The sequence below is a fragment of the Neofelis nebulosa genome, chromosome 4 (assembly GCF_028018385.1).
Source record: "Neofelis nebulosa isolate mNeoNeb1 chromosome 4, mNeoNeb1.pri, whole genome shotgun sequence".
NCBI lineage: Eukaryota > Metazoa > Chordata > Mammalia > Carnivora > Felidae > Neofelis > Neofelis nebulosa.
In genome coordinates this window covers 73,300,823-73,325,347 of record NC_080785.1, presented here as the reverse complement: position 1 = coordinate 73,325,347, position 24,525 = coordinate 73,300,823, and the positions used below count along the sequence as shown (strand labels likewise).

General features: G+C 37.8%; 1 long non-coding RNA gene across 3 annotated transcripts in view; it reads right to left on the bottom strand.

Moving 5' to 3' along the window:
• LOC131509403 (uncharacterized) overlaps nucleotides 1-20,976 on the bottom strand; it is a 165,736-nt gene extending 144,760 nt beyond the window's left edge. The window contains exons 1-2 of one of the 3 annotated variants that reach the window (XR_009260471.1): nucleotides 20,771-20,976; nucleotides 374-513 (exon numbers count right to left, since the gene is read on the bottom strand). This is a non-coding gene — a long non-coding RNA (uncharacterized LOC131509403). The remainder of the gene's footprint in view (nucleotides 1-373; nucleotides 514-20,770) is intronic. The other 2 variants (XR_009260472.1, XR_009260470.1) reach the window with 2 other exon arrangements.
• Nucleotides 20,977-24,525: the final 3,549 nt, after the last annotated feature.

Genomic DNA, 24,525 nt, shown 5'->3' with positions numbered 1-24,525 from the left:
AATCGGAAACAGGCTCCAGGCTCCGAGCCATCAGCCCAGAGCCTGACGCGGGGCTCGAACTCACGGACCGTGAGATCGTGACCTGGCTGAAGTCGGACGCTTAACCGACTGCGCCACCCAGGCGCCCCTTCATGTGATATTTCTATAGCTTCTCTGTTGGTTTCAGCCACCTCTGAAGGCATTGGATGGTGCCACCATTCCATGGCCACTGCCCACCTGTGGGCACTGATGCCTTTGTCTGGGATAGAGGTCCTTCAGAGCTTTTCAAGCTGCCAATCCTTAACATGCCCAGGGCAGGATGCAGCACCCAGAGCTCTCTGAAGGAGAATGCTGCTGTGGCTAACCCCAATATGGAGAGAATAGTTCTTCCTACCTGTCTGTCCTACTTGGTCACCAGGTCCCAGGCATTATGGGACCTGCCTCCAGCCTCACAGAGCTTCTCAGGAAAATTCTTCCATCAGGTTTTGCCTCCTCAGGTCTCAAACATGAGTCTATGGGGGCTGATGTCAGGAGCTAGAATCAATGACATACATCACATTATTCTCTGCATTCTCCCTCTAAAAGCCCACTCTCTCTGGTTCTTCAGACACAAACCCTCTCACAAACGAATTCCTGAGACCAGCTCTACTGGTTCATTAGACATGGCTAATACATCTATATCCCACTGTGTGGAAAGTCAGACGTCTCTGCCTCTGGGGTTTTCTATCATATGCAGGCATTTACTGGCCTGATTTGAAGTCCCATAATCTGTGTAGACAGCATGAGACACCTTGTACTCACTTCCGTCATACATGTAGCTTTCTAGCATTTGCCACTTCTTTCTCAGAAGACTGGGAAACAGCTGAGGTAAGCAGTTGAGTTAACTTCAGACGTAGAGAACCTAAGATTCTCACATTATGGCTGATGCATACTTGCTAAAGTAGATCTATATCTTGGGATATCTGGTATTTCCTGCACACATTCTAGGGTTCAGCTATGAGCCTCTAAGAGTGGGAATGTTGTCTAGGATCCTGTGTTGTCCCAAGGAACTTTTAGTAAGAAAGAGTAAAATTGGATAATGAAACTCTATGAATATTAGTTACCTTTCCTCCTGAACAAAGCCTACTCTAAACAACATTATGATATAGATGAGGCTGGTCTGGTGGCACCACCAGCTCACATTTCCCTTTGCTTCTACCCCCACCTCACCCTATCCCAAGAACCTGCCTGTGGAAGAAAAGGCCAGAAGCACTGTGACCAGAAACAAGGCTCTGGGGTAAGAAAACGGTTTCAAAGCTTAGCCTTGCTGCATGACCTTGGGGAAGTTCCTTAACACCTATAAGCCTCAATTTTTTTATCTGTCAAATGGAAATAATCTCATAGTATTGGCATAAAGGTTGAATGAGATAATGTCTGCTCTACAGTTAGAACGCAGTAAATGAAAGCCATTATTATTATTGGTTTTCCCTTATAGAATTCTCCCTTCCAAGATGCCCTGTGTCCTAGATACATCCTTTCCCTTCCCCCAGATAAAACCTGATCTCAGAAAAGCAATTACTTATCATAGCTGTTAAGTGCATTGTGCCTAAGGTACTAGCATAGTTGTGGCATACAGTGGACATCTATCTAAATACTTTGAGTCCGTTAAGGTTCTAGTGATGGATTTGCAGACTATGTTACTACTGAAGGTATTTGCATTATTAAATCATGGTAACAAACTTAAAAAAGTGTTTCATTCATTCAACGAACTCATTTTGGACACCTACTTTATGTCAGGTACTGTGTTAAGTCCTCACTATATGTATAGTAGTATTAGAAGCTGATAAAATCTCTGTACTTGTGGAACTTTGAATCTAACAAACCAAAAAATGATAATGGGATTTCAAATACTGGTGACTGTGTAGTATGGGAAATAGAGAACAGAGCTTTAGGGGGATTAGGAAGAAAGGTAGTGAAAAATGGATTAAAAGGGAAAGATTAAATGAACAACTTAAATTCTAAGTAAAAGATCATTCCAACAGGATGAGAACAATCACACATAAGCAGCCCTAATTTCAAATGCTCCCTTGATTGAAATTCAAGATTGCACACCAGCTCCCCAAAGTAGTTGGGTCTAAAATTCAGTAAACCATGCCTTTATGATCTGACTCAGGCCTAGAGTCATTCCATAAAAATGTATATTCTGGAAAATGAAAATTGGCTCTTAAGAACTTAATTGGAAAAATTCTCTTCTCCTTCAGTAATCAAATGCATGTACTTCCTTTTCCCTCTATTATTAAACTAGGATCTACAAAAACCTAATGAAATTATATAAATATTCACAAAATTACTTATGAACAAACTTTTACCAGTTACTTTGTATAAAAGCATATTTCACTTAAAATGGGATTTTTATAAGCAAATAATCTTTTACTGTAAGTTAAAATCTTGGAGGTTTGGAAGGGCTAATAATTTTGTGCAATATGTAGTTTTTTTATTTTCGATATATTTTTTCAAAGGATTTAGATTTCGTTAACACTAATAACTCCTCCTACAGTGGACCAGGCACTGTGGTAGGCACGTTTATAGAGCTTTTTCTCTTTTAATCTCATTTAATCATTGACATCACCCAGTGAGGTAGATTTTATGCTTGTTTTACTGATAGGAAACTGATGCTTAGAGAGGTTGAGAGAGTGGGTCAAAGTCATCTGCCTAGTGGAAGGAAGAAGCAGCATCTGTACCTCCAGCCTAGAGTTTTGTTCACTAGGCCAGGTGGCAGTACAAAGACTCTATGGCTAATAATCTTGGCAGTTTAGATTTTGACTTTTATCTGAAAATGGCTTATAGTTCATTCCCTGATGATTTACAGTCTGCAAATGATGTGGATGAAGTTATTCCATGGAAGCAATTGGTCTGGTTGTGAAGGGAGTTTGAATCACCTTTGTATGACAAAACCACCAAATCCCTTAACGATCTGAATCTTGGGTTGCAAGGAAAAAAAAAAAAAAAAAAAAAGGAGAAGGGTGGGCAAAGAGCAACAAATAAAGAGAATAACAAGCTTTTGGTGTAGCAGCAAGGAGCAAGATACTCTGATTACCATGAGAAATTCCCATATGAATGAGAGAGACCATGCTCAGGACCTGGTTACCTGCATGTTGTAGGCTCCTGAAGGCCCTATAAACATTTATACTGGCAATGCTGCTAAAGTTGGTATCAGAACTCTTCACTGGGAAAAGAGTGGGCATTAACGTTCACATACTTCTTATAGCAGGAGGCTCACTGAAACTTAAAACTTTGTACTCATACCCATACCCAAACTAAAACTGCTAAGCACTGTAAGATTCTGGATGATTCCTGGAAATACATGACACTTGGTTTCAAGAATGTGCAAACAATAACCAGTTAATTTCCATTTCTTTCCAGTGCAGAAACTAATGTGATGGCCCGATTTCATCTTAGATGTATGTTCCAGAACTGTATTACATTTTGATAATGCCAAACACTACACAAACCAGAAATGATGAGAAGCTAAAGCCTACTGAAGAGGTGTTTAAAATCCAAAATCAGTATTTATAGTATAGAAATGATCCAGGCTCCTGCATGACAGGTGATGGACAGTTAGTTGGATTTTTAAGATACTGCCTATCTGGAGCACGTATACTTTCAAAAATAGGAAAATATGGAATATAAATTTGAATTTGCTATGTTTAAATTCTTATTAAAATTTTAAATACAATCTGTATTTTACTATCCCTTTATTTCTATAAATTATTTGTAAATGACTTAAAAATATTAAAAAATGAATTAATAAAAAGGGCTCATTGGCCCAGATGGTGAATGGTGATTACTTTTTCCTGCTGTACTGGAGATTGTTGAGCTCTAGTGTATCCTGATGTATATCAATAATTGAATGAATAAAGGATGACTCTAGATCCAGTTAATAAAGGCGTGAGGGGTTTTCAAAAAGAATATACAATAAAAGAAGGTAGACTAGAGAGGATATCAAACTGCAGGAAAAATAAATTGTAATTTTCAAATTCAGGCATTGAATAATGGAGACAAATACAGCTATAGGTTGTATTGTAGCAAACAGTGGTCTTTTCAGCTGCAGGGAATCCTATGCCTATTCCTGCCCTTCTCATTATCTCAAAGTTATAGGGTAGAGCCAATTCCACACCTCCTTTAGTTGTAAAGCTGGAGACAGCTCTGCATGCCTACAGATATATTCTCTTATGAAGACATTGTGAGAACAGTCTCTTGACTATGAAAAATAATACATTTATACCTAAATGCAACTTTTACTATTTATTTATTTTTGGGACACAGAGAGACAGAGTGCAAGCAGGGGAGGGGCCGAGAGAGAGTGAGAGTGAGAGAGAGAGAGAGAGAGAGAGAGAGAGAGAGAGAGAGATACAGAATCTGAAGCAGGCTCTGGGCTCCAAGCTATCAGCACGGAGCCTGACGCAGGGCTCGAACTACGAAGCACGGGTCCTGACCTGGGCTTAACTGATTGAGTTACCCAGGTGTCCCCCTAAATGCAACTTTTAATGAGTCTACTGTTTCTATAAGCCAGTAGCAACTCACTGCTTTGCAGCTTGCAGATTTATACTTTATGCAACACCCATATTTCACTCCTGCCTGCTCAATCGACAAATTTGCGCAGTGCAGCTGCATCCAAATATGGCATGCTTAAAATTGATGATATATATGCAAGAACAGTTACCATAGCATTTTTGTATTACTGAAAAAAACTGGGATAACTGATATAACCATAAGTTTAAGAAGGACTAAATAAATCACAATTCGTTGATATTCTGGAATATTATAGACCCACATAAAAATGTATATATTGGCATGAAAACTTGTCCCTGATATACATTTTTGAGTGAAAAGAGGAACAATATATTTAACAAGATCCTTTGAAAGAGAATAGATCCCCTCTATGTAGATATATTAAGTATCTATTTCCTTTTACATGTGTATGTAACACACGTACACATTATAGATACATATATATTATGTGCATGTATGGAATTACTGTAAGGATACTCATAGCCTTGTAAGTGATAATTTCTGGGGAGAAGGAATGAGGGTAATGTACACTTTTTATTCTAAACATTTCTGGATTGTATTCTTGTTTTACAAGAAGGTAATACATTTATAATTTAATTTTTTGTTTTTGAAGTTAGAGCATATCTGCTGTCAAGATTGTATGTTTTAAGTGGAGGGCCACTGTTACATGCCTTCTCCAAAAATGAAGTATGTGTAAAACTGGGTCTGCAGTGCCTGACTTTTTCTCTCAGGCTCAGATGTTTCCTAGCGTCGTGGATCTGCCATTGTCATTTTCTCTTTGTAGCATAGAAAAGGCAAAAAGAGGTAAAATGATTTTTTATCATCATCCAAGCTCTTGGTGGTGGAAGGTCTCAAACTTTTATATTCCAAAGGGCTACACCAGCAGGCAGGAGCAGCTTTGGACCAACTTGCCAGTGAATGACATGATACCAAATTTTATTACATATGAAGAATTAGAACTTCATGTGTGAAACAAACACAAATTACAGACTGCCTGCAGGACTTCACAGTCACTTCTGAGAGGCGCAGAACTAAGACTGATGGGTTTTTCCAGTCCCAGTCTCATCCCCCAGCTACTGGGAACACAATTACTGAGAAAAATGCAAAGCTGAATTTCAAATGATATCACAGGGATAATTTTTCTTTGTTTTTTTTCTCTCCCCCTTCCAACTTAATCAAGGAGTGCTTTCTTGTTTGTTGGTTGCTTGACCATAAGATATCTTATGTAAATTCCTCAATAATGGAATGATGGATAGATATATTATAAAATCACATATGGGCCTGCTGCACTTTCCCAGATATTTGCTTCTTCAGATATGTATCAGTTCTTCCATCCTCTTTTTAAGAATTCATTCATTCACAGGAATAAAAGGTACAGCACGGGGAATATAGTTGATGACATTGTAGTAGTGTTGCATGGTGATGGATGGTGACAACATTTGTGATGAGCACAACATAGTATATAGAATTGTTGAGGGGCTCCTGGGTGGTTCAGTTGGTTGAGTGTCTGACTTCAGCTTAGGTCATGATCTCACCATTCGTGAGTTCGAGCCCCGCGTCAGGCTCTGTGCTGACAGCTCAGAGCCTGGAGCCTGCTTTGGATTCTGTGTCTCCCTCTCTCTCTGCCCCTTCCCTGCTCATGCTCTGTCTCTCTCTCTCTCAAAAATAAATAAGCATTAAAAAAATTAGAGATTAGAGTTGTTGAATCACAGTGTTGTACACCTGAAGCTGATGTAACATTATGTGTCAACTATATTTTTAAACAATTCATTCATTCATCCATTCATTCATCTCTGCAAACAGTGAGCCCCTTTATGTATGAACATGAGCTCACATACCTGTATGTGTGTGCAGGTGTGCGTGCACCTGCACGCGTGTGCGCACGCACACACACGCATGCACACACACACACGCGCTCCTGGTACTGGGATGGTATAGCAGGCCCATGCAGTAAGTCAGTTACTAGAGAAATCTAGGCGAGAGAGCTGTGGTCCTATAGCCCTATAAAGGAGCTCAGTGTGTACCTCCTGCCCAGAATTTGTGTAGGCAGACAGTTCCTTTAAGGGTGAAAGGCTCATCTGTAAACTGATTTCACATCAGTGCTGCCTGCTGCCACAGCCTAGCACTGGAACCGGCAAGGCCAGGGAAGCGCCTTCCCCGGAGGCCAGCCTGGCAGAGACTCAGGAACATAAAACACATTCCAGTGGTTGCCATTTGGGTGCACAGCTGCCAGGAGCAGCCAGTGTGTGGCCTTGAGGCCTTGGGGTGAGCCAGGGGAGGGCAGGTCTGATGCCAAGGCCTGCAGAAAGCGGCCCACAGCCCATTTGGCTCTATAGACTCTACTTGTTACTGAGAACAATACTTTTATCTAGAAAGTGTGTTGTGGGAGGTTGGAATCCCCCACGTGGGGCACGGGAGTAGCTTTGGCACTCCTGAGGCTATGGAGCTGGGGAGTACTCCATGTACCTTTGTGCTCTTGACTCAGGCCACAGGGAAACCCCAGAATTACCACAAAGTCATCCCAATTCTGGCTTGGCATCACCAATCAGCTAAAAGCAATTTTCGGAAGATGCTTTCATCTAGCACTTAGTGCATACTTGCGTCCAAGTGTGTGTGTTTACTGTAGGTCTATTTTTAAGAATGAACACTCTTGATTTTCACTTTTGCAAATAGATGGGAGGGGGGTGCCCTAATGCCTGTTAGAACTTCAAGGGATTGGTTTTCACATGAGAGAGCTTCAGAAATGAGAAATGGTTGAAATTATCTGGCAGCAGCTTTTGAGGGACACTTACCATGTATTTACTTTTAAAATTTCAGTTCATTTGAAAGCTAGTATAGTTAAATTAACCAAAATCTAAATTAAAAAAAAGTCCTCAATTCTTCCAGGCCTACTTCACATCATCAAACTAGGCCCCGCTGGAGGCCCCATTAAAATGGCAGCTCCCACTGAGAGAGAGACAAAAGCCCCCTCTCTGAATGGGGATGCTGAAACAGTGATGGGCTCTCAGAACTGCTTTTTTTTTTTTTTTAATCCATTAAAAAAAAAGTTACCTCTGCATTGACTGTGAGAGAGTATTTATTTAGCTCTCCACACTGTGGGAAACAGAGGCGTTCTCCCTTATAAGGACACCCAGACCTTCTTGGGAGAGGAGAGAAATATGAATCCATAACATGGCTGAACAAATTCCTCCTCGCAACTGAATTCATGGAATGTTTTGGATGTGAACAGCTTAATTTTGGTGTGGTCTGGGACAAATTAATATGACTTAAATCCCACCTCACAGAGGAAGCTTCTCTTCATGACGTGGGTGGGGTTAGCACACTCACTTCCCTCAGAATTCTAACAGTGCTCTCCATTACATTTAAATGTGGCTCCCCCTCTGTGCCAGCAAGAAAAACTTCAGGAATAAAGAAATCAAAAAAGGAATAGAGAAATCAAGAACAAACTAAAAATGTACCTAAAAAACCTAATTGTGTCAAATGTCCAGTATATGACTGTGATATTTCTTGCTACATGAATGTTACGAGAGTCTTCATGCAACAGAATAAATGCTCCTATAGGGTCTTTGTATTTGGGGAGTAAATATATTAAACACAATGATTGCTCTTCCAGTATTTCTCATGAAGCCCTGGGAATGGCTATTCCAACCACAAAGAGACTAACAAGGAAGTATCACTCTCTTCTTTCAGAAGATGAAAAGGCTTTCACCATAATCCTTAATCAGACACTTCTGTTCTGTCACAGAGAGCTCAGTCTCTTCTTTTTTATTAAAAAAAATTTTTTTAATTTACATCCAAGTTAGTTAGCATATAGTGCAACAGTGATTTCAGGAGTAGATTCCTTAATTCCCCTTACGCATTTAGCCCATCCCCCCTCCCGTAACTCCTCCAGTAACCCTTTGTTTGCTCTTCATACTTAAATGTCTCTTATGTTTTGTCTCCCTCCCTGTTTTTATATTATTTTTGCTTCCCTTTCCTTATGTTCATCTGTTTTATATCTTAAAGTCCTCATATGAGTGAAGTCATATTATATTTGTCTTTCTCTGACTAATTTCACTTAGCATAATACCCTCTAGTTCCATCCACACAGTTGCAAATGGCAAGATTTCATTCTTCTTGATTGCCAAGTAATAGAGAGCTCAGTCTCTTTAGCAGAGACTTAAAATGAGCTTTGATGTCATCCTTTCCAGAACTAAATTTCTTTATTTTTGCATATTGGAAATAAAAAGAATTACCACCTCATATGGGAGTAGGTTCTTGAGTCAAAGCTACTGTGAATATCAGCTATGTGCTTTGGATTTAGGAACCCACTTGCAGATTGTTCACACGCTTTACCTCTTTAGTTACCTTGTATTTGTAGAAGGGGGTAGTAAGAAAGATTACTCCTTGATGATCAATAATAGAATCGCTTGTATTTGGCTTTAAAATGCATCATATGCTTGTTCTTTCTGCAGACATATGCACATGATTATGTTTGGGTTCAGTTAATGTTAAAATTAGATCACTTTCCCTGAATAACTGATCATTGAGAGAAGCTCTCCAAGAATCAAGATGGGTTGTTAGGCACTTAGGGGTGGAATCCCAGGCAAGATGCCATTTTTGAGATGCCCCTAGGCTAAGGTAACCAGATGAGGGTGGTTACATGCACTTAGAGACCATGAAATGTGGAGAACCAGCTGACAACACCACTCTATGAGAACTGTCTCTGTAGTGGGAACGGGTGTAAAGGCAATCTAACACAGGGCTCCTGTTCCAGACTAGGCTCCTCAGAACACGTGTCTCTCCCTATATGCATTGATAGTGCATCATTTTTCTATCAGAATAGTATTTTGGCCAAGAATAGTACAGCTGTGTAATTTATTACCACCGATAGAAGCCTCTGAAAATTAATCAATAAAAGGTACAAATGTTTGCATCCCTTTTTCACTACAGGAATTATAGGCCTTTGGAAGTACAAAGAACATCCCTGAGAATGGGTTTTCAAATGTTTTTTTTCCCCTAGTAGTGGATTCCCTTAAAAAATAAAATAAAAATAAATACAGGCCTACCTGGAATTCTAATATGTAAAATAACACTAGGGCATCTTACTGAATGAGGAAAATTTTAAGGGCACCGGGGTGACCTGGTTAAGTGTCTGACTCGATTTCAACTGAGGACATGATCTCACCAGTACATGAGTTCGAGCCCCACATCAGGCTCTGCGCTGACAGCACGGAGTCTGCTTGGGATTCTTTCTCTCCCTCTGTCTCTACTCCTCTCCTGCTTGAGCACTCTCGCTCTCTTTCTCAAAAGAAATAAACATTAAAAAAATACATAAAAAATAAAATGAAGATAAATATAGGCCTACGTGGAATTCTAATATGTAAAATAACAGTAGGGCCTCTTGTTGAATGAGGAAAAATTTAGGGTTCCAGAAGCTTGTTTTGAAACTCACTGTGTTAATATGATTTTTAAATTTCCTGAACAAGAAGTTGTATAAGTCATCTGAGAATGCAACAGGACAGTAACAAACAGATGTCCTAAAATATTAGGGAAATTGGATCATTTTACTATAAGAACACGCACTAAATACAAAGAATGAGGGTTTTCAGTAAGTGACCAAAGGTTATACTACTTTGTGACAAACTCAGGACCCAAATTCATTTTTTCCCCCACTTTCAAGCTACCATATGATGCTGTCTTTGGAGTCTGGAATGCCTTTGAAATCACGCTGTATGACACTCTAATCAATTTTAATGATCTACAGCTTTTAGAAGTTGGTAAAAAAATTTTATAGCAATGAACAACTTTCTACCTTTTTTTATGCTACCACAAAACTGATCATGATTCTCAGAGATATTTTATGTTAATAAAAATCATTTATATTTCTTTGGCCTGATATGCATGGTTTAAATACCGTCACTTGCATTCTGGAGCTGGACATAGGACATGACATCCCTGACCAGTAAATCCCTTGAATGAGTGCATTTTCCCCCTCTGTGCATGTCTCCTTCTCGTCCATTGTCTGTCTTCTTTTCATGTCTGTCAGGCGGTGGCCATGACTGTGCACTTATAAAGGTCAGTGACCCAGCAGAGAGGGCAGGCCCTGCAGAAGGCCTGTTGATGAAGCATTTCAATGCACACTGAATTTGTTAGCTCTCTGGCTTACTCCCAGGGGCAGGGTACAATTGTTTCCTGTGTGGCATGGCACCCACCCGGAACTCTTATGGTATGGGCCATTCCAACCAGGAATCTCGAAACCACATCCTACAAAGTAAACACCCAATATTTCCCAGCTTACTACATTCTTTTATCTGGCTCTCCTTCCCTTGATTTGTCTACATACTCAATAAAATTAAAACAAAGATTTCCCTTACTTACATGAATGGTCAGTCACAGAGATGTTTTCAAAGGATTATTTGTAAAATGGAGAGGCCACATGGACAGTAAACTCGCATCTTTCAGCTGAAGAGTTTAGAAGGTGATGGTCCTAAGCTGCTTCCTATTACACATACTAAATTAAGCAAAAGCAGACTTGATACTTCTCTTGAGATTGTCTCAAGAAAGGCAACCATTTGTTTCTCTGTTTGGAGCATCTACCTTTTGGTAAAGCAATGATGATCTAGAAGTGGAAACCACTGATTGAAAAATGAAAGGCTCATCTCAAATTTCAAACTGCTACAATCTTTGCTGCAAGTAAAGAAAGGCAGCTCTTAGGTGAAATCAGATGCAGAAGTTTTAGTTATATGTTGTAGTTCTGGCCATAATGGAGTACCAAGTATCAGATTATCCTTCCTATAGAAAGCAATTATAAGCTCTAGACAAAATATTAAAGGACAGCTATTTAAACATATTGGACAGAGACCAAAGCAGGCAGAAACCAGAGGAAATTTGATCCTTGAAATAAGGAACCATTCTGGATAAGATCAATATGTTTATGGGTTTCCCCAAGGATGCTCTAGAGTCCACCTGGGACAAGACAACTTCACTTCAAACAGAAAGTCATAGTCTTATTGGCCTGAGGGTTCAGAGGATGAAGTTTGGGAGCTATCATAGTGACTGGAAATTAAGGGGTAAAAATCCCAGAAAGAGGGACCATGCAGGGAATAGGCCTCAAAACTACTTATATCATCCTTTCAAATCCTTGCCTGACCTCTGAACTATGCATGTGCAGGGGAGATTCCAAATTGCCCTGTGGAAAACTACAGCCAGGACACTGAAAGAATAGAACACAGATTCCAGCTTCTGCCCACTGCATAGAGACAGACTTTAGAATCGGAGTCCTGCCAAGTTTGAGGAGCTTGGTGATTTCTCAAGATTTTTACTTAAACTTTAGAAAAGTCGTGCTTTAGACATAGAGACTAGATATCATATTTAAGAGATTTGCCCTGGGACTAATGACAAAACTGAAATGGACTCCATCAAAGCATCAAACCTAGTCTCTACAAGTTCAGGGTGCAGGGTGATCAGCCAATAATGTAACTACCAACTAGAACAAAATTCATTACTATTCAGAGGAAAATAACAAAAACCAGAGTCTATAAGGAACCTTCTACAATGTCTAGTATACATTAAACAATTACTAGACATATGAAGAAACAGAAAACGTGACCAAATAGTAAATGACACAAGATGACTCAGATGTATGAAAGACTTTAACGCAGCTATTATATATTTGTAATAAGATAATCATAATGAGCAGACATGTAGGGAATTAGAGCAAAGATATGGAAATTATAGAACTGAAAAGTATAATATTTAAAACCAAATTCAACAGATAGGCTTAAGAGTAGTAAAAAGATTCAGGAAATTTGAAGACATCAGTGGAGACTATCCAATCTGAAGAACAGACAGAAAAAAATGTTTTACAAGTATGTGAAAAGAACTTCAGGGTCCTGTGGGAAAATGTCAATCTAAAAATCATTTAATTGGGTTCTCAGAAGAAGAGGAGAGAGAAAATGAAAGAGAAAAATAAATTAGTAAATAGATGAAAATCTCCCAAATTTGGTAGAAAACGTCGTTATAGAGCCAAGCAGCTCAGCAAACCCATGTAAGGTAAGTACAAAAAAAAAACCCCAAATACACAAACAAACAAACAAACCCCACAACAACAAACCACATCTAGGCACAATTAAGCCAAGTTTCTGAAAACCAGTTGAAAAGTTGTCAAAGGAAAAAGACATCACATAAAGGGAGAGTGATTATCACTGACTTTTCAACAGAAACAACTGAACATCTTTAAAGTGCTGAAAGATAAATTCAGTGCATTTAGAATTCTATATCCAGCAAAAATATCCTTCAGAAATGAAGGTAAAGTCTGACTTCCTAAAGATATGTCAAAGAAAAATTTTCAGGCTAAATGGAAATGATAGCAGGTACAAACTCAGATCAACAGAAGCAATAAATAGCACCAGAAATTGTTACACAAAAGTGGATATGTGTAAAATATTTTCTTTCCAATTAAAAAAAAGAGCTCACTGTTTAAAGCAAAGTTTATAACACTGTATTTTACTATTTACAATACATGCATATATATGTGACTGGGCATTAATAGAATTTTACTGTTGCTAGATTTTTACATTTTACATGCAGGAGTAAAATATTCACTCTACTAGGTAGGCCACAGTAAGTTAAGAATGCATTGTAAAATACCTAGAAAATACCTTAAAAAATCCAAAAAGGTAGAGTTTAAATCCACAGAGAAATTAAAATGAATATTCTAAATATGTGATTAACCCAAATAGCATAAGGAAGGAAAAACAAAGGAAAAAAGATGGAACAAATAGAAAACAAATAGAAAAATGGTAAACCTAAGTTCAACTATATCAATATTAAATGTAAATAAACTAAACACCAATTAAAATTATGGCAAATAGCATAAAAAAGCAAGATTCAAGAATATGCAATCTATAAGAGCTACAAGGAGACTAATAGATTAAAAATAAAAGTGAGGAGATACTCATGCAAACCCTAAGCAAAAGAAATACGGTGTGGCTATATTAACCCAACATAAATGTGGGCTTTGAGCAAAGGGAATGACTAGAACTTAAAGGCATTCCATAATGATAAAATGTTCATTTCAATAGGAAACATAATAATCATAAATGTTTACGCAGTTAACAACAGCTTCAAAATACATGAAGCAAAAACTGACAGAACCAAGGAAAGAAATAAATCCACAATCACAGTTAGAGACTTGAACATCATGGTTTCAGTAACTGATAGAAAAACTAGATGAAAAATCAAGACTCTAGCAGATTTGAACATCATCAACCAGTCTGACCTAATGGACTTTTATAAAATGCTATACCCCCAAACTTCAGGACACATGTTCTTTTCAAGCACACATAGAATATTCATCAGGATAGGCTGTATGTTGGGCCATAAAATAAGTCTCAAATTTCAAAGGATTGAAATTTTACAAAGTTATTTCCTTACACAGTGGAGTTATAGTAGAACTTAACAACACTAAGAACCCTGAAGACTGCAAAAGGAACTGTGGTTCAAAGGAAAAATAAAAAAGGAAAATTAGAAACCATTTAAACATTTTTTTTAATGTTTATTTTTTTAAATATTTTTTTAACGTTTATTTATTTTTGAGATAGAGAGAGACAGAGCATAAATGGGGGGAGGGTCAGAGAGAGAGGGAGAAACAGAATCGGAAGCAGGCTCCAGGCTCCAAGCTGTCAGCACAGAGCCCCACGCGGGACTCAAACTCGTGAACCATGAGATCATGACCTGAGCCAAAGTCGGACACTTAACCGACTGAGCCACCCAGGTACCCCTAATGTTTATTTTTTGAAAGAGACAGAGAACATGAGTGGGGGAGGGGCAGAGAGACAAGGGGACAGAGGATCCAAAGTGGGCCCAATGCTGACAGCAGAGAGCCTGATGCAGGGCTCAAACCCGCTAACCACAAGATCATGACCTGATCTGAAGGCAGACGCTTAACCAACTGAGCCACCCAGGCATCTCAGAAACCATTTAAAAGTAAGTGATCGTGAACATATAACGTATCAAAATTTGCAGAATGCAGTTAAATTGGTGTTTAGAGGGAATAAACTTTAAACGATATTTTAGTATATGTGCTGCCGAAGTGGGCACATTAAATGATATTTTGATATCATTTAAAACCAATGATATAAAACCAATGATGTAAGATTTCACTTTAAATTGCTCTAAAAGAAGAAATTAGGCCATATATATAATTTCTGTATATAAAACCATTTTTTAAAGAGCAGAAATTGATAAAATACAAAACAATAGAAGAAATTAATAAAAGCCAAAAGACGTTTCTTTGAAAAGATTAAATAAAATTAACAAACTCCTAGCAAGGCTGATCAAGAAGAAAAGAGAAGCATGAATTACCAATATCAGGAATGAAATAGAGAATAATACCATGGGTCCTATAAACATTAAAATGATAATAAAAAATAAGGGAGTAATGCCTTTATGCTAATGGATAGTATAGGAACAATTGGATAAACCTTTTGAAACATATGAACCATAGCTCCCACCTCACACCACGCACAGGTATTAATTGAGATGTTTTTAGATCCAAACCTAGAATCTAAAACTAGTAAGTTTCTAGAAGAGAGCATAGGAGAATATAATATCTTTGAGATCATGGGTTGGCAAATATTTCTTATTAGGAGACAAAAACATTAAACATAAAAGGGATATTTATAAATTGGACTATCAAAATTTTAAGACTTCTGTTTATCTAAAAGACCCATTAATTAAATAAAACAATAAGGCGCAGACTGTGAGAAAATATAATGCATATGTATATCTGAGAAAAGAGCTATATAGGGAATACATAAATAACTACAAATCAACAAGTAAAACTCAAACAAGAATTTAAAAATGGACAAAACACTACTACAACATATACTTCACAAAAGAAATGTACAAGAATAAATGCTCAAACATCATTCACTGTCGAGATTTGCAAACTAAAACCGTAGCAATATATCATTTCATACCAAATCTTGGTGAGACCATAGAATACCTAAAACTATCATACTGTGTTAGGTGGAATATAAAATGGTACCATCTATATTATAATGTCTTATGAAGTTAAATATACAACTACGCTATCACTCAGTAATTCTACTCCTAGGTTCTTATTCAAAGGAACTGAAAATATGTCCACAAAAAAAATGTATATGAGAATATTATAGAGGTTGGGATTTACTGAAAGTGGGTGAAACAGAACTTTCTAAGGTAATACAAATATTCTCTATTACATTTATCAAAACTCATTGAATTGTACTCTTCAGATATGTGTGCTTCACTGTATATGAATTTTACTTCAAAAAATTTTTTTAAAAAACCCACAACATTATCAGTTCTCCCCAAACTTGATTTAGAGATTCAGTGCAATCCCAGTCAAGGTTCCAGTAAGTTATTTTGTGGACACTGACAAACTGATTACAAAGTTTTTATGGAGATGCATAAAACCCAGAATAGACAATACAACATCAAAGAACAAATTGGAGGATGGACACTACCTGGCTTTAAAACTTAGTATAAAAACTAGAGTAGTCAAGACAGTGTGCTGTTAGTGAAAAAACAGATCAGGGGAACAGAATAGAGAGGCCAGATGTAGACCCACATAAACAGAGTCAACTGATTTTTGACACAGGAGCAAAGGCAATACAATGGAGAATAGGCAGTCTGTTCAACCAATGGTATTGGAACAAATGGACATCCACATGCCAAAAAAAAAAAAAAAAAAAAAAAAGAATCTAGATAAATCTTACACCCTTCACAAAAATTAACTCAAAATGGGTCAAAACCTAAATGTAAAATGTGAAATGATAAAACCAAAGATAACATAGGAGAAAACCTGGATGACCTTGGGTATGGTGACGATTTTTTGGATACAACACCAAACGCATGATCCATGAAAGAAATAATGGATAAGCTGAACTTCCTTAAAATTAAGCACTTATGCTCTGTGAAATATAACGTCAAGAGAATAAGAAGACAAGCCAGAGACTGGGAGGAAATACTTGCAAAAGACACATTTGATAAAGAACTGTATCCAAAATATACAAAGAACCCTTAAAACTCAAGAAGAAGGAAACAATCTGATTAAAAGGTGGGATAAGAAAAATCTTATCAGATACCTCATGGAAGAAGACAGGCAGATGGCAAATATTCACCTGAAAAGGTGTTCCATATCACATATGTCACTAGAGAACTGCAAATTAAAACAACAATGAGCTATCACTACATACCTATTAGAATGGCTAATATCCACAACACGGACAATACCAAATGGCAAGGAAGAGGTGGAACAACAGAAACTCTCATTGATTGCTGGTGGGAATGAAAAATGGTACAGTCACTAGGAAAGATAGTTGGTGATTTCTTACAAAACTAAACAAGTCTTCACATATGAGCCAGCAGTTGCACTCCTTGGTATTTACCCAGAGGAACTGAAAACTTATGCTCACACAAAAACCTGTACAAAGGTGATTATAGCAGCTTTATTCATAAGTGCCCAAACCTAGAAGCATCCACAATGTCTTTCAGTAGGTGAATGGATAAATAAACTATGGTACATCCAGAAACTAGAATATTAATTAACACTAAAACTAAATGGGCTCTCAAGGCACAAAAAGACATGGGAGAACCTTGAGTACATATTACTAAGTGAAAGAAGCAGTCTGAAATCAGCCTCACAGTGTAGGATTCTAATTATATAATATTCTGGGAAAGACAAAACTCTGCAGATAATAAAAAGTTAATGGTTGCCAGGGATTGGGGAGGAGGGAAGGGTACTTTATAATGATGGATATTTATCATTTGTTCAAACCCATAGAAAATACACCACCAAGAGTGAACCCTAATGTCAACTATGGACTTTGGGTAATTATAATGTGTCAATGTAGGTTTATCAGTTGTAACAAATGTAACACTCTGGTTGGGGCTATTGACAATGGGAGAGTCTACTGGGCAGGGAGTATATGGGAAATCTATGTATCTTCCCCTTGATTTTGCTATGAACCTGAAATTACTCTGAAGAAAATGTCTTAAAAAAAAAAAAGCCAAGAAAAAAACCCAACTTCATGCTTGCTACTTTTTCTCTATGAGATAAAATCACAATTTCATAAAAAATTGAAAGAAGGATGTAAAAGTATCCTTAAATGATAATCCTTAAGCCTTTGTATATGCTCTATTCATTACTCATTTTTCAAATGTTTCTTTATTTTTGAGAGAAAGAGAGAGAGAGAGAGAGACAGAGAGAGAGACAGAGAGAGAACAAGTGGAGAGATGCAGAGAGAGAGGGAGACAGAGAACCCTAAGCAGGCTCCATGCTGTCAGCACAAAGCCTGATGTGGGACTTGAATTCAGGAACCATGAAATCATGACCTGAGCCCAAATCAAGAATCAGAGGTATAACTGACTGAGCCATCCAGGTGCCCCTATTCATTACCTCTATTTGCTTGTTTTGTGGAAGTAAGAATTGTTTCTAATACATATAAAGAATTAGAAAAAAAAAAAACAAACCTAAACTAATAACTGGTAGACATGTAACTTCTTAGAGACTTCGAAAGACACTTTGACAGGACCTATCAAAACAGAAATTGCTATAACTTTGACCCAGCTCTCCCCCTTGTCCCTAGAAATATTCACATAAAGTGCCAACAGATATGTGGGCAATGATCTCACTGTAGCATGGCTTGGAATAAGAACAAATTGGAGACAATTTAAATGTCTATCAATAGGGCCATGGTTAACAAATTATGGCCATCTGGGTTAATAAATACTGTGCAGCTGTTAAAAGAAAGCATAAATATTAAATGCGTATGAGATACTTTTGTGTGAAAGAACTAGGCTATTGAAGAACATGAATAATAATATCTCATTTTTAAAAAAAATTTATTTATTTTGAGAGAGAGAGAGAACATATGCAAGCGTGCAAACGGGGGGGGGGGGTAGAGACAGAGAGAGAGAGAGAGAGAGAGAGAGAGAGAGAGAGAGAGAGAGAAAGAGAATCCCAAGCAGGCTCCACGCTGCCAAGACAGAGTCTGACACAGGGCTTGATCTCACAAACTGTGATATCATGACCTGAGCTGAAATCAAGGGTCAGATGCTTAACCTACTGAGCCACCCAGGTGCCCTGATATTATCTCATTTCTGTAAAAATAACTCCTTTATTCCTCTCTTTGCTTCTTTCCTTCCTTTTTCTTTGTAAATGAATTGAGAATGCCCTAAGGATACACATCAAACTATTAGCAGTGGTTACCACCTGGAGAAAGGGAGTGGAAAGATGGCAAGTGAGAACTTTAATCTTTTTTTAAAATTTCTTAAATAATTTTTTTAACATTTTGTTATTTTTTTTACAGACAGAGAGAGATAGAGCATGAGCGGGGGGGGGGGGGTGTGCAGAGAGAGAGAGCGAGACACAGAATCTGAAGCAGGCTCCAGGCTCTGAGCTGTCAGCACAGAGCCTGTGCTCGAACCCATGAACCAACCGTCCATGAACCAACCGTGAGATCATGACTGAGGCAAAGTCGACACTTAACCAACTAACTGAGCCACCCCAGAGCCCCCCCCCTTTTTTTAACTTTCTGTATGCCTATTATACTTTAATTTTTCTTCTCAATGAATGTATGGTTGTTTTGTAATTAACATTTTTTCCCTAATTTTCTTGAGATGCAATTGACATATAACATTGTATAAGTTTAAGGTGTACAATGTAATGATTTGATATATGTATGTATTGCAAAATGACTACCATGTAAGCTTAGTTAACATCTATCAGCTCACATAGTTACAAACTTTTTTTTCCTTGTGATGAGAACTTTTAAGATCTATTTTTTTAGCAACTCATAGTTACCACACTGTAGATTACATCCAAGAACTTAATTTATCTTATAGGTGGAAGTTTATGCCTTTTGATCACCTTCATTCATTTCCCTATCACCTGCTCTCCCTGGCCCCACCTCACCTCTGGTTGTTTCAAAAAGAAAGGAGGACAAGGAGAGGAAGGAAGGAAGGAAGGAAGGAAGGAAGGAAGGAAGGAGACAACAGTTATCTGTACTGCAGAGCCAAAGGACCACCTAATCATCAGCGTTCATGATTGATCAGGACTTGGAAGAATGACTTCAGGTAGGACCAGATTTGACCCCAAACAATTGCGAATATTTTTTATTTTTATTTTTTTTTCAACTTTTTATTTTTATTTTTTATTTATTTTTGGGACAGAGAGAGACAGAGCATGAACGGGGGAGGGGCAGAGAGAGAGGGAGACACAGAATCGGAAGCAGGCTCCAGGCTCCGAGCCATCAGCCCAGAGCCTGACGCGGGGCTCGAACTCACAGACCGCGAGATCGTGACCTGGCTGAAGTCGGACGCTTAACCGACTGCGCCACCCAGGCGCCCCTATTTTTTATTTTTAAAGACGGAATAGTAGACACCACCACTTCCCTTGGTAACCATTTTGATTTGTAATGATCTTGACAAGGAGATATTACTTTCTTCTGAGTATCTCTGTCCCGAGTGTAGAAACAGAACAGCTGATCATCATATATTAACACACAGCGTTAACTTTCAATTACCCATGATAAGGTTAGGGGAGGCGCAGTGACTTTGATAAGGAAACCCACCCCCCACTTCCCATTGTTATGTTTCCCTTTTTAGAGCCCATCACTGTGAAGCTGGAATAACTTGAAGAACGGAGGTACACTGTACAGGCACAGCCTGGGAGTCAGCTGTGTACTTGTAGGCAAAGTAGTTAAGCTTTCTAAACCTCAGTTTCCTCATTTGGAAATGATTACAACCATAACGGTAGTGATGATAATAATTCCTCCTACCTTGCGGGCCAGTTGTAAGAATTAGGGGTGCCTAGGTGGCTCAGTCGGTTAAGCTCCCGACTTTAACTCAGGTCACAACCCCCCGGTTGGTTAGTGAGTTCCAGCCCTGCGTCAGGTTCTGTGCTGACAGCTCAGAGCCTGGAGCCTGCTTCGGATTCTGTCTCTCTCTCTGCCCCTCCCCCGCTCACGCTCTCTCTCAAAAATAAATAAACATTAACATAAAAAAGAGTTATTAGGATTAATTAAAACACCTTGCTCATAGTAAGTCCTCAATCATGATTATATTTAATCCAACCCTCTAAGGTAACCCAGAGTGCTAGTGGAGTAGAGCGGAGATAAGAACTCACATCTCTTTACTTCAAGGACCCTACATTACAGGGCTTCTGTTAGTCTCTGTGACAACGGTAACTTTGGGGTTGTTATTACTTTACCTGACGGTTGCTCGTTCGCTGCTCGCCTTGTTGAGATCCACTTTACAGTTCAAGAGAGCCTCACATTCAGTATTCCCCGCTTATCCCCGGATCCGCTTTCTGCGGCTTCCGTTTCCCACCCGCAACCATGGTCCGGAAGTAGATGGTCGGCGTTCTGAGGCGCTCTGTCGCAACGCCTACGTCATTCACCACGCTTCATCTCATCTTCGCAGGCAGTTTATCATCTCGTGTCATCACGAGAAGGAGGGTGAGTACAGTACAATAAGATATTTTGAGAGCAAAGGAGACTACCTTCACATAACTTTATTATAGTATATTGTTGTAATTGTTCTATTTTATTATTAGTTATTACTGTTAATCTCTTACCTTGCCTAATTTATAAATTAAACTTTATCATAGGAATCTATGTACAGGAAAAAAACATATATAGGGTTCAGTGGTACCAGCAGTTTCAGCCATCCACCAGGGATCTTGGAACGTATCCCCCACAGTTAAGGGGTGGGTAGAGTATAACGTACACGTATTCTAGAATGTAAAGGGTTATTCTTTACATGAGGATGATGGGCAGTTTATTCGTTCATCCTCACCAGAAAGGTTCACACTAAAGGAAATGGGATTATACTTCACCAGGAGGGATTTAGATTAGACAGGAAGAAGAACTTCCTGACCGATGATTTCCTTCCCAGCAGGCCTTAAAAATAGAATACTCACCCGTTTATCAGTTTTTAAGATACAGACAGTTAGAATAGATGGTTTTTCAAGATCTCTTTTAATATTAGGATTACTTTTATCAGAAGCTGTTTCTAAGAGGAACTCATTTTATGCCCATCTATGAATTAAAGAATTTACAGGGATTTTTTCGTTCCCAAAGCAATGGGAAATACTTTTTGTCTTGCCTTTGTCTCTTTAAAGGCCTATAAAATTATACCAAACTGCTTTAGCAAGCTAAAAAAATATGGGAAGCACACAGAAAGAGATTTACGAAAATATTGTGTGATAAAAATTTACATTTGTATAGCACTTTAAAATTATTTACTACAAATATTATTTATAAATATTTGAGTGAACTCTAAGGGGCTTAGGACCGCGTCTGAAATCTAATTCTTTGGACTGGTCGGTCTGTGTAATTGGACTCCACCATGCAGGCAACTGAGAATAAATATAAGGTAACACTGACATCTAGTGGATTTTACATGTTATTGCCGTTGTTTGGGGTGGACCTTAACAAATTTAACATCAACTCAAAGTTAACATCAGTTATTTTAGACACTGGACTGATAGGACCTGAGAGTCCCTTCTCCTTATTTTAAGAGTACATTAAAAAAAAAAAGTTTTCAAAGATATGTTAGTACTTAAAAATTGTTATTTTATTGTTGTTTTCTAATTTAATTTTATTTTGCCAACTGAATGTGATCTGTGTGATGGTGACTTGGAATTTGTTGAAACTTCTTTTAAAAGCCAGCCCATGCTAGCTTTTTGTCATTGTTCTATGTGCACACAGAAACAAAATATACTTTGGTTTGGTTTGGTTTTGGTTTTTGCAGAGTTCTTATATATAAGTGTGAATTTGGTTGTCCCAAGTTTTCTATATCTTAAGGATTTGAGGCGTGAGGGAGTTACTCACTTTATTACATTGTGATACAAATAAGGTAAAAATCTTCCTCTATGATTGTGGTTTGTCACCATCTCATTATACTTCTGTCAGGTTTTTTGCTTTCTGTATATACACTGTTAAATGCACATAAATTCATGGCTTTTCAATCTTAGTGAAATGGTCTTTTAGATTATGTAGTGTCTCTCTTTGTCCTCATTATTGCCTTTTGCCTTAAGTTCCATTTTATATATCATTAGTATTGCCACAATAGCCTCCCTTGGGAAATTACTTGCTGGGTATTTCTTAAATCCTTTTATCGTTATTGACCTTTTTGTGTCCTTTTGTCTAAGTTGTTTCCCTTGTAAGCCTTACATGGCTGGCTTAAAAAAGTCTGGGGCGCCTGGGTGGCTCAGAGCCTGGAGCCTGCTTCAGATTCTGTGTCTCCCTTTTTCTGCCCCTCCCCTGCTTGCACTCTGTCACTCTCTCTCAAAAAATAAAATACAATGTTAAAAAAATTAAAAAAAAAATTTTTTTTAACGTTTATTTATTTTTGAGACAGAGAGAGACAGAGCATGAACGGGGTGGGGGGGTGGGCAGAGAGAGAGGGAGACACAGAATCGGAAGCAGGCTCCAGGCTCTGAGCCGTCAGCCCAGAGCCCAACACGGGGCTAGAACTCACGGACCGTGAGATCGTGACCTGAACCGAAGTCGGACGCTTAACCGACTGAGCCACCCAGGCGCCCGCCCCAATGTTAAAAATTTTTTTTAAAAATCTGAGGATCTCTGTCTTTCAATAGTGAGTTTATTCTCTTTACAAATACTATGATTATTGATATATTTAAACTTACTTCCACAATCTCATTTTGTGTTTTTTTAAATTTACTGTTTTCTCTGTATTTTCTTTCTCTTTTTATTATGATCCATTGTATATGTATGTATATATATATATATACACTCTCATATATATACACACACACACACACACATATATATATACAATATATATGTATATATTCCTCTCTCCACTATTTTAGGATACATTGTACTATCATTTTCTTTTAGCTTTTTTATCATGAAATCGTTCAACTGTGCAAGTATGTGTATGACCACTCATGTGCCCTCCTCCCAGCTTTAAGAAGTTTTAACCCTAGAATTTGGCTGTAACTGCCTCAGGTTTATTAAATAAGAAAAAAACAAAAAGGACAGATTCAGTTGAAGTCTTTGTGTATCCCTCCTCAATCTCAGTTTTCCTTCTCTCTCTCTCAAGGATTCACCTCTGTTATGAATTAGATGTTTATTAATTCCATATTTGCTTTAACATTTTTTCTGTATTTTCTAGTTTTAAATGTTTTGCTATTTTAAACATCTATATGAATAATATATCTTTCTTATCAACATTATGGTTTTGACATCCATTCGTGTTAGTTGACATGCATCTGGTTCACCACTTTAATTCCTGTACAGTAGTATTCCATTTGCATATATACATTTTTGTCCTACCTATTCTCCTGTTGATGGATATTTAGTTTCTCCTTAAGTTTTTCTTATTTCAAACAATGTTAGAATGATGTTCTTTCGATTTCTCCATGTGCACAGGTGTAAGAATTTCTTTAAAGCAACTCTTTTGTTGATGTACCCCCTAAAATAATCTTGACAAACTATGTAATTTCTTGCACTCTTTAGTGATAGTATTTAAATGTTTTCATTTAAAATTTGAATTGTAGCAAATGATGTGATGTTTGCTTTATTGTAAATATTGATATTTTAAAATATAACTGTTCAAAAAATACAAATATCAAAGGAGTTTGATAGGCACCAACACCATCAGTATAAAGTTACATGAGAAGTTCTATTATGTAGTAGTCTGAAATTTTACATTGTTCCCTTTCCAGCTTCAATGCGGGTTTCCAATACACTCTACAGAGTTTTATCCTAATGCATTGTTTGATATTTGAAAATATTTTCTCTATTGCCCTATCATATTTCCTTACAACAAAATATACATCAAAATGTAGACATTTTTTCTCTGTGGCCAAAAGACTCTGTCTGAGTGGTAAAACATTTCATTCTGAATTGAGCTATTTGTACCATTATAAGCAGTACAAAATTGGTCAAGACAACATAATTATTTTGGTGAATGGTTATTAAGCATAAATATTAA